Source organism: Olea europaea, chromosome 20, assembly GCF_002742605.1.
Source record: "Olea europaea var. sylvestris chromosome 20, O_europaea_v1, whole genome shotgun sequence".
NCBI lineage: Eukaryota > Viridiplantae > Streptophyta > Magnoliopsida > Lamiales > Oleaceae > Olea > Olea europaea.
This window is the reverse complement of record NC_036256.1, coordinates 11513452-11525305: the sequence shown is the minus strand read 5'-3', so window position 1 is coordinate 11525305 and position 11854 is coordinate 11513452. Positions and strand designations below refer to the sequence as shown.

Below are 11854 nucleotides of genomic sequence, written 5' to 3'. Positions count from 1 at the left end.
ACTTTGCAGCCTCTTATTTATGTTGTTATGCTTGATTGAATTCTTCTCTCTCCACCGATGGTATAATTGTTTTCCTTGCTGCAACATAATTACCCCGGAAAATAGCTTAAAGGAATTCTGTATTTTAGGTGGTAGAATGTGGTAGTTTGGCATCGTTGTATTCCCTGCTTGCTGGCTCAACAGGTTGGTTCGAGTCAGCCCATTGTGGTTAACCATCCCACTGTCTCCCTTCACCAACTTTGAATCTAAATCCTCCTAAAACGTTGATTCTAGAACCAGGAACTGGTACTCGGACATTTTGCCTCCTACTGGTGATGAGAAAAATTTATCCATCGTCACTTTCATCTTGCCAAATCGGAAAACCATAAGTATATCACCTATTAAGACTCCATAACCAGTTGGACCATTAAACATCACAAAATCATGCTTGTCTGTTCTGCCTTTCATTTTCTTTGCAGCCGAGCTTATAACAGAATTTACGAAAAATTCCACCACGTCGCCTTACCCCCAATTTCATCCCCTTTAATTCCTCTGACTTCTTTTCCAAGTACACGGACCAGCAGTTTATTCTTCTTGCTGCGTGGGCCACTGGAGTATTTTTTATTGCCGAGGGGGCCCTTTTCCATCTTCAATTGAAGGCTCCCCCCCCCCCAGAAAATTGCTGGATTAAGATTGGGAATTTCAGAAGTGATTGTGTTGGGCCATCTCCATTTCTTCATTTAAGCCCATTTCACCTAGGGCTTGATTAAGTGAATCCTTCCAGCCCACTTATTGGGCCATCTTCAAAACTAGGCCAACGTCTTTTACCTTATGAATCTCAGCCCTAATTGTCAGCTCATTCACAAATTTTTGTTTCCCTTTGTTAGATGTCATCTTCATTGTCTCCTGTTTGTTTGGTGATGACGTTCCTGGTTTAGAAACCTCATGTGGAGAAGAAACTAAGACTTCCAACATCTCCTCTTCTTTGGTTGTGCCTTCATGTAGGTGTGCCTTCATGTAGCAGTCCCACACCTTCAAGTTTTCTATTCGTGGCTGCCTTAGGATTATTTAGTGTTGCCATAGCCTTCTGGGTTGCCTCCATTGATTGCAACATTCTGGCATGATCTGGGTTAAGTGTTCAAGAGACCTTTCCAATCCAGGTGAGCACTGGATTTCTGCTTTCAATTTTCTTGTATCTTCTTTTTCATCACATCCACTCGGCTTTCTATCCTTTTCTCGGCCATCAGATTGAACGTGCTTCGATACCAATTGTTAGGGTTCTAACTGGAAGAAAAATGAACAGAAATTAAAACAGAATTGCAGAGATACAGGTAAGTAAATGAAAAGCAAGACTCCTTTCTTTCGCTCAATAATTACCTACCTATTACTACTGGTTGCCTCTATATTTATAGATTCCTTTTACCTCAGCCCACCATAATAACAGAATTTGTTGCTGCACCTTCTCAATTGTTCTTGATCCTTCTGGAATAATTATACTTGTTTGGGAGCTTATCACATTACTGATAAATATTCATGGAACACAATAATAGATTGCCAAAAGCATCTTACTTTCCATTCAACAGGGAAGGTTTTGATCACCTATATATTATAATTTCGCTTTAGGAAGATGGATATCTCAACTTGCAGCTCGTAGCAAATTCAGCCTGAATGAAGGAAAATACATATTGATGCCACTCCAAAACCTCATTTATCCCATATTCACAATACCTTGAGAATCTTATGCGACAAACAATAATTATCTCTTAGGAAATTCCTGATTTGAACGATTCTGTAGTTAGAAGAAAGCTCCAAAAAATGTTTGTTGTCATTTCTCTGGAATGCTCCCTTTACTATGTAGTTTGTTTCTCATTAATTGGTTCTGGTATAAAACTTAAAAGAATTCATGGCTGCATCATATCTATTTTCAACATTCTGTTGACCACATATGGTGAAGAGGATTGAAGATGAATCCTACATTGATATTTACCATTTATTTCTCAAATTTACTTCTCAAGAGAAATAGACATTGCATGGGATTTTTGTTTATACAAATAAAGGTGGTGAAAATTTCAAGGACTATTCAGTTGCTACCTCATGTTTAGTAGTCTAGCATAGAAGAACTTCTCTGATGTATTTCGAAACCGTTTACCTGCTTTTAATGCTACCTTTCCTTGGCAAAATTTGCCTCTTAAGTTCTTAGGGTCTACTGTTCTCTTAAAGAAAAATTGCTTGGGACCATTTTTTGATTATTTATGTGAAAATTCATGCCATCCTATCTCCAGGGTCAGTCAAATCTGCCATGCCAGCAGCTATGATTGATACCGCAATTTGTTATTTTTCCTGCTATCTCTGCCCTGTGACAAAAATTATTATATCTACATTATAAGCAATGTTTATAAAGGCTGAACCACCAAAGGTGTTTTGTCACGATGACATCTCAAGGTGCTTTGAGATGTAAGCTTATATGCCTCAATATAGAGCAACTAAAGAATTCAAAAGAATATGGACTTGAAAAAATATGCCCCTAGTATATCATAAACCCTTTTTTATAATTTTTCATAATAAAACTAATTAACAAAATTAAAAATCTAAACTTATAAACAAACATAAAATTAATTAAGAAAGTAAAAATTAGAACTTTTCAAATTAGTAATCATCTAACAAAATTATAATCTATAACTAAAAGTGGAGACAACTAAAAATTTCTTATATCATCACACCATTAATATGTTCTTTAAGGGAATTATCTACCCATTGTCAACATCCTCATTACAAGTTGCTTTTCATTCTTTATTTTAGGATTATGATAGATCCCAATCTGATTCACATATGCAAACATAGTTGCAGCCACATCATTCGTTATTCTAGAAGGTTAATAGTTAGTTAGAGGGTCAAAAGTGTAATAAGTCTAGTAGTTACGGTTATGGGTCAAAAGTGTAATAAGTCAAGTAGTTACGGTTATGGGATTGCTTATAAATGTGATGGGAGGGGAAAATAGAGAATTTTGAGGAGAGTCAGGCCTCTCAAAGTGCCTGAGAGTATCTTGTATGTCATTCAGTGTAATTTGTTCAATCCTAGTGTCTTTCTTTTCCAATCAATAAACAATTTATATTCAATTTCATATAATCTCCGTTATCTTCTAGTTATCTCCAGTTGAAGTAATCTAAGCCAAAACATATTGATTAACAGCTTTGCAGGGTAGTCAATCTAGCAATAACATCAGCATTCATTCCTAGAAAATCTAAGCAATCGCAGGGTCCATATCAGATTATTAGGTGGAGCTTTGTTTTGACATGTTGCTAGTCGTTTAATGAGTTTGTCACTGACCTATGTGAGCTAGACTAGGGCTAGTGCAAAATGAAAGCGATCTTGAGCCCAAATTTGGCCTTTCAAATTCACAAGATATAGCTCAAGTTGGCCCATCAATTTCTATGAGCTTTGTCCTAATTTGAGCACATACAAATTAGTATTTCTTCTGAAGAAAAGTTTGCTTCTGTTCCCACTAAAGAAAAAATATTTTATACATAAATTGGGGATTTTGGTGCAAATGGTCTGTAGCCTTTTCCCTTGTTGCATTTTTGGCCCCTAATTTGTATTTTTTGGCAGAGATGTCTCGAATCTATTCCTTTAGGTGTGCAAACAGTCCTTTTAGACTCCATATGACTATTAAAAAAGTCAGTTTTTTATGAGAAAATGGCACTGCCCTTACCATGGATATTGAAAAAAAAAAATGAAAGATAGAAATAAAAGGACAAAAATAAAAAATGGAGCAATAACCATTGTAACACACTAGAAAGGAATACAACCATGGTGTTCGTTCACTTTTCATAATGGCAGTTAGAGATAAATGGTAGATAAACTATGTTGACGTAGAAGAGAAAATTGAAAGTTTTTAAAGAGTGAAGAAACGGATGCTGGGTGGGGTTTCAGGATGTTGGATGCTGAGCCCATGGTTTTTATATGATGGTTATTGATTATTGTTTTTGTTTTTGTCTTCTTGCCTTTTTATATTTATTTTATTTTATGTAATGTTCATTTAACTAAGAGTAAGGGTGTCTTCTAATTAAAAAAAAAAAGTTGACTTTTTAACCGTCAAATGAACGGAAACTGTCCAAAAGGACCATTTTGGCACCCCAAAATGCATAGTTTTATGTCGTCGCCAAAAATAAAGGTTAGGGGACCAAGAACGCATGAACGGGGAAGGTTAAATGACCATTTGTGCTAAAAATACCTATAAATTGAATAATCGGATATAGTGCTTAGAAGAGAACAGTACGCGGAAGAGATCAAAATTAGAATAATTGTTGGGATGCTATCTTTTTTAGAATAATGGCAATTACTTACTGTTAATAGTGTTGTTAATAAGCAGGCTAAAAACTTCTTCTTGTCCGAAGCTTGGCTAGCGTCATTTCCATGCTAGGCTTGGTCCTTCAAATGTTGAAACATTTGGTTCGTGCTAGCCCTGGCCACTTGATGGTCCTCCTTGCATATCAATGGGGTTCTCCTTGTATAATTATAGAAACTGTATTTTTACTGTCCCTATTGGTGTTAATGATCTGACTAAAATCTTTTGTCCCAATCTCGGCTAGCATCATGTCTATGTTAGGTTCGGTCCTAAAAATGGTGCACTGATACGTTCATGCTGGCCCTAATTAACTTTCATGTCAATGGATTTCTCATCTTAGATTTGTCTTGTGGGGAAAGCAAATTATCTAGTGAAAAGTTTCTTCTGTCATATTTATTGAAAATTTTTTTCTTTCCCCCCCCCCCCCCCCCCCCCCCGCGGGTTTCAAATGTATTATTGGTTAATGTTTTATTTTTCTCCGAACCTCCAGCACCAAGGGTCTTTCAACTCTGAAAAAATCTTGAAAATGGAAACAAATTGCATTTTGCTTTGTTGTTCTGCTTCTCCACCGTTTGAATAACAAAAAATTATGATCTGCAATACATTGACTGAAAATAAATGCTAGAGAAACGAGTTAAGATCAGGTGATTAACTCAATCCAAGTTCTATGGATGTCTTAAGGATACATTTACTCAATTATCACCAAGAAACTCTGGGATAATGAGGACCGGGTTTTTGTCTGTGAGAGGCGAAATGGAGCTCCCCTCACAATCCAAAATAACCCAGCCACCACACTCCTACACTACCGGCGTCGGCAACCAAGTGTTCGTAGGCACCACACAATCGGCCTCACGCCACAAATCAGCCCCTTAAACCACGCCATTCACACACAGGCGCAGTTTACTGTGGGAAACCCTAGCGCCGCCCAGCCATTTCCGCCAGATCCGGCCACATTTCGAGGAGACGCGCCTCACCGGCGGCCTCAGCAGGGACCAGCGACCCCTGCTGGTGTCCTGCCCCCCTACACGTGCCGCTCCGGCCGCTCGTCACCACACGCGTCGCCGTCGGAAAACATGCAGCGGCAGCCTGCTGCCCCGAGATCAATTGGCTTGATCGTTCCTCCATTTGATGAATTGCTAGTACACAATCGGGGGAAAAATTGGCGGATGTGTGTAGTATGGTATTTAATCATCGTTTCAGAGTGGAGGCGAAGGACTTCGCAGTATCTATTAACGATTTTGGCACTGGTAAGTTGACAGAATGGGGTTCGAAGTTATCGGGTTCAATCTCTATGGGAAGGTATGGTGCTATTTGGATGGTGAATATGGTAGACAGATTGATGATGAGAAGTGAAGTTGAGGAATGTGTTTTTAAGTTTAATGAGTCCTCAAGAGCTTTCTTGGCACAACGGTGTGTGAACCATCGAGGCAGATATTTGATGATAGCACAATAAGGGGAGTGGCATCGGAAAGGAGTTGTCATGATACCAGAAGGTGCAAATGGAGAGGGATGGGCGTCGATCTTGCAGGTGTTTCAAGCAGTTGTTGACTCATTTGTTATTAGGGATAAGGCCAAACGACAAACGGTGATTGAACGAAACAGACAAAGGATGACTTGTGCAGAAATTACAGCAAACTCACAGACCTCGGAGAATGTCAACTAACAGATGCTTCAGCAAAAGGAAAGGACAAATAAAGTCGGTGATAACGAAGGTCACGACATTTGTTTGAGTAGGGCTGAAATAATGATCCGTGCGCAGGAGTTGAAAGGAGCATTAGATGAATTACTTAGACTGGTTGGAAGCGGGCCTGAAATGGAGCCCATGAAATTGGTACGCTGTCACAAGTGTGGGGTTGAGTTGGATGAGGATCCAACCGGTGAAATACACGTACCGGGATTGACTCATGAGGAACTACCATCAATTTCAGAACATGCAAAGCAGGGAGGAGATGAACATTGTGATTCTCAGGTGAGGATGGAAGCGGGATACCATGAAATGATGACGGGGTCGACTTTGTGGGGGTCAACCGAACTGAAGTAGACACAGGGATTGCAGTTGAACGAGAAGTGGAACCGCTGTCTAAGGAAGGGGAGTTTAGTATGGTGAATTTGGAGAAATTGTCAATGGACACTGTGAAAGAAAACAACTCTACACAGACGACATCAAGGATTACGAACACTTATAATAGGAGGACAAAAGATAACGATATGGGGATCGAAAAAGCTTTGGTGTTATGGGTGGTGGTGCCAAGAAAGGAGAAAGTGACAGTGACATTATACCAGTGGTGGAAGAGAGAGAACGGTCCTTTGATCAACTCGAGGGCTATCAGGGTGAGGATATTTCAGGAGCTGATGTGTTAGAAGTTGGTCACCCACCTTCAAACTGGGTTCTACAAAAAATTCAGGAATTCAGTAAGTTGGTTGGTGTGTCATGTGATGGGTATGAAAGTAGATTGTTACAATTATTCGAGGAGTTGGAGGCTAATAGGGGACAAGACATCAGTACACATGGAAGTAAATTAAGAAGAAAGGGTGATCGTGAACTTAAGAGGCTCGAATGGTCAGTAAACTATGCTGGTAAGAGTGGCGAGTCCAAGAAAGGAACAATGGGGAGGGGTTATGGAGTGTTACAATGATGCCAAAACTCAGTAGTTGGAACGTAAGGGGTCTCAACAAGGTTAGTAAAATGTTTGGTGTTCGTCATTTGCTAAGGGGATGGGGGGCAAATCTTGTTTGCCTACAAGAAACTAAGATGGAGTTTATCTCGAAGGCGGTGATTCGTAGTTTATGGGGGAGGGGGGGGGGAAGATCATGTTGGATATTAGTTTTTGGGGTCATCAGGGGTTTCAGGAGGCGTGTTGGTGATGTGGGACACTAGAGTGCTTGAGATGAAGGAGGTGAGTATAGGGGTGTTCTCTATATCGATTTCTTTCAAAAATTGTGAGGATGGATTTCAGTGGATGTTCACAGGAGTTTATGGGCCTAATTCTGATGACAGTAGAGTGGGTTTATGGGATGAACTGGCTGGAATGAGGGCTTGGTGGAATCTTCCTACATGTATTGGGGGTGATTTCAATGTGATTCGATTTCCTTCGGAGAAGTCGAGTGATGGGAGACTAACTAGGGCAATGGAGGAGTTCTCAGATTTTATTAGGGAGAATTTGTTGGTGGATTTACCCATGATTGGGGGAGATTTTACCTGGTCATCCAATCGGGATCGACCCGTTTTGTCTCGTATTGATAGGTTCTTGATTTGTGGGGAGTGGGAGTCTAAATATTCAGATGTCACTCAGAGAAGATTGGGGAGGGTATACTCGGATCATTTTCCTATTATGTTATCGGGGAATAGAAGGGGTGGTGGAAGAAGACCTTTCAGGTTTGAGAAGATGTGGTTGAAAGTAGAAGGTTTTAGGGAGCGAGTACAGACGTGGTGGACTTCCTATGAAGTCAGTGGGTCTCCCTGTTTTGTATTGGATCAGAAGCTAAAGGCGTTGAAAGGGGATTTAAAGAAATGGAATGAGGAAGTTGTGGGCAATGTTAACTGCAGTAAAAATCAGTCTGTCAGAGATAGAGGAATTGGATAGGCGGGAGGAGAGTCAAGGGTTGACTGGGGAGGAGAAGGAGAGACATAGAGTATTAAAGGAAGAGATGGAGAGGTTGGTGGAGATGGAGGAGATTAATTGGCGACAGAAATCTAGAGTTACTTGGTTGAAAGAGGGGGATAAATGCACTAAATTCTTCCACAGGGTCGCCAATTCTAATAGGAGGAACAACTCCATCACAGTTTTGGAGATGGACGGGGTTACTTATGATGAACCACAGGAAATTGGAAGCCAACTGGTGAATTTTTATCGGAACCTCTATCGGGAGCAATTTGAATGGAGGCTAGAATTGGAGGGATTGCACTTTTCTACAATCACTGAGGATGATGCTAGATAGATGGAGAGACCATTTGGGGAGGATGAAATTAAGGAGGTTGTTTTCAGCATGAACGATGATAAGGGCTCGGGACCGGACGGTTTCTCGTTCTCATTCTACAAAGCGTGCTGGGATGTGGTTCGACCGGACATTGTGAATACTTTATCTTATTTTTTTGAACGTGGCAGATTCCAGAGAAGTTCTAACGCCACATTTATTGTGCTCATCCCTAAGAAATCGGGAGCGACTGATATTAAGGACTTTCGCCCCATTAGCCTTTTCAGCGGGGTGTATAAGATTATTTCGAAAGTCCTGGCAAATAGATTAAAGGAGATGCTGGGAAAAATAGTGTCCAAGTTTCAGAATGCATTTGTAAAAGGGCGTCAGATTTTGGACTCCATGCTTATAGCGAATGAATGCATAGATTCAAAAATGCGCCTAAGGGCTCCAGGGATGCTTTGTAAGCTAGATATTCAGAAGGCTTACGGCCATTTGAATTGGGGTTTCTTGTTGTACATGCTCAGGCGCTGTGACTTTGGGGATAAATGGTGTAAATTGATTCAATTCTGTATTTCTACTGTTTCATTCTCAGTTTTGGTCAACGGAACACCAAAGGGTTATTTCCGGAGCAGCAGAGGCTTGAGACAAGGGGATCCATTGTTCCCATTGTTATTTGTCATTGTGATGGAGGCTCTCAGTAGGATGATTGAAAGAGCAGTGAGAGCGGGTTTGATAAGGGGTTTTATGGTTGACCAATTGCATGTGTCTCATCTGTTATTTGCAGATGACACGTTGATCTTATGCGATGCAAATGTTGAACAATTCAGGAACTTGCGCCGTCTGCTCTTATGTTTTGAAGCAGTGTCTGGTTTGAAAATCAATTTGGGGAAGTCTAAGGCTATTCCAGTTGGGGAGGTCAATAATGTCGAGGAGCTGGCTGATATATTGGGTTGTAAGGTTGTGCAGTTGCCGATGTCATATCTAGGACTCCCGTTTGGGGCACGATTTAAAAGTATCCATATCTAGAATGGTATTGTGGAAAGGATGGAGAGAAGGTTAGCAGGGTGGAAGCGTATGTACCTTTCTAAGGGAGGTAGACTTACTCTCATTAAATCCACTCTTTCCAATCTCCCTACTTACTTTTTGTCATTGTTCCCCATTCCGGTTGCAGTGGCAAAGAGATTAGAGAGGCTTCAAAGAGAATTTCTGTGGGTAGGGTAGGGTAGGGTTGGGAGGGGAGGGGAGAGGAGAGGAGACTCCATTTGGTCAATTGGGGAGTTGTTTGTTTGCCAATGAGGATGGGGGGTCTTGGGGTGAGGAGCCTTGTGTTGTTCAATAAAGCCTTGTTAAGCAAGTGGTTGTGGCGATTTGGAGTGGAGAGGGAAAGCTTCTGGAGAGAAATAATTGGGGCGAAGTATGGTGTGACCGATGGGGGATGGTGTACATTTGAGGATCGTGGTTCTTATGGGGTGAGCTTGTGGAGGTATATCCGACGGGGATGGAGTGCTTTTTTGGACAAACAGAAGTTTGTGGTTGGAAATGGTAATGAGATTAAATTTTGGGATGATTGTTGGTGCGGAGATCAACCGTTGAAGGAGAGATTCCCTTCTTTGCACCGCATTGCCTCAGTGTCCACTGCTATGGTGAGTGATCTCTTAGACATTCATAATGGGAGCTATAGCTGGAATATTACTTTTGGGAGAGATCTTCAGGATTGGGAATTGGAAGATTATTTGCTGTTTATGACCATTTTACATGAGGCCCATATTCGGGTTGGAGAGAGGGATTGCATCAGGTGGAGGACAGCACAGGATGACATTTTTTCGGTTCGCTCGTACTTTGGTTCCCTCATGGGATGTGTGAATAATTCATTCCCCTGAAAGTTGGTATGGCAGTGTAAATTGCCTCCTCGGGTGGCATTCCTATTGTGGACAGTTGTGAGGGGATAGGTCTCAACGGTGAATAATCTTCGTTGTAAAGGCTTTTACGCAATCGAGTGGTGTTATATGTGCAAGAAGGATGCGGAGACGATCGATCATTTGTTCATTCATTGTGATGGTGTACGTTGGATTTGGAACAGTATACTCAGTTTACAATCTATGGATTGAGTGATGCCTCGTCGTATAGAGGACGTGATACGAGCATGGCGTAGAAAATTTCGGGATAAGGATAGCAAACTAGCATGGCACCTTATCTCGGGTTGCATTGTTTGGAGCGTGTGGAGAGAAAGGAACAACCGTTGCTTCGAAGACCAAACAAAGACGAGAGTAGATAAGAGAAATATTTTACTTTACCTTGTATTCTTGGTTTAATGCTGTGGCTAGAAATCCTGTAGGTGGGTTGCCTAATTTCATGTTTTTCCTTAATGGCTTAAAGTGATTGTACGCCCCCCGTGTATTCTCTTTTAAGTAATAAAGTTATTTGATTACCTATCAATAAAAAAACTTTGGGATAATTACCTTGTGAAAACTCGAAGTCCCTGGGCTTGGATGGAGGCTCTTAAAGCGTAAATAATTACTAGTGCTCATGGTCCATTTTCTTCTTGTTAATGCAGCCGCAATAATGCACCAGATTGTTTATTTTTATTTCTCTCTCTCTCTCTCTATATATATATATATGTATATATATATATATATATATATATATATATGTACGTACGTATGTATACCACTGAGCTAATAGCCCGTCATGTGAGCCTCCCACAGGCCATATGTATATATATGTGAACTTGCTGTGCCTCTACTATATTCCTTCTCCCTGCAAGAGTATTGATGTACCTTTTAATTGGAGGGCAGACAGTTTTGTTACTTAATGTTTATCTTTCTTCTTGCAGGGCACTTGCAAATATTTGCCGATGTCCATGACTTTGCCCTGAATCTGAATGATGGAATCTTAGAGGAAACCAAACGGCCAAACGAAGATCATAGTTTGTACTCCTCACTGGAAACCTTTGAGGGCTGTGTCATTGCTAAACGACTAAAAAGCTGACATAGCTGTGTATGAGCATTGTTATATTTCTGTTGGGTTGTGACAATAAATTTGTAGTGTTGGTGGCTTTTATCCTTGAAAATTGAGAAGCAAAATACTCTTGGATTGCAATATGCTTTCTTGAAGTTAATTGTAGGATTCATCGATCCCGTTTCACTGGATCAGTTTTTGAGCTTTTAGCTTGTAGATGCCTTTGAAACCTTTTTGCATTCGGTGATGCTATTGTAAATATGAGCATTTACTTTCTGATATATGACGACGGCTTACTGACTCCTACTCAATGTATTTATCTTCTTAGAATAAATGGAGTTACGGGATATTAACTTGTACGGGTACAAGTTTTATGACGATTTTTACAGAAGTTTATTAGTTATTCTTTGGTATCCGGAGTTATAATAATATCAACAAGAGCTTATAATAATGCCCATTAATTGTCGAGTAAAATTACCACCACGAAGGATATAAACAGGATTTGTAGAGAAAAATAATGTTGCAATGGGCTTGTCTTCCACAAACCTGAACACATATATAGGCAACTGGGTGGCTGAACTTCAAACTTTGCAGTCTGAGTTAATTAATCAGTGGTAATTAAAGTTTTCTACCGAAAAATTTGGAAGCATAAAT

At 40.4% G+C, this 11854-nt stretch overlaps 1 protein-coding gene across 2 annotated transcripts in view; it reads left to right on the top strand.

The window, feature by feature from the left end:
- Positions 1–11549, top strand: part of LOC111369624 (L-cysteine desulfhydrase) — a 16717-nt gene extending 5168 nt beyond the window's left edge. For both annotated transcript variants that reach the window (XM_022991210.1, XM_022991209.1), the window contains exon 2: positions 11076–11549. The gene's annotated coding sequence lies outside the window, so the exon portion shown is untranslated. The remainder of the gene's footprint in view (positions 1–11075) is intronic.
- Positions 11550–11854: the final 305 nt, after the last annotated feature.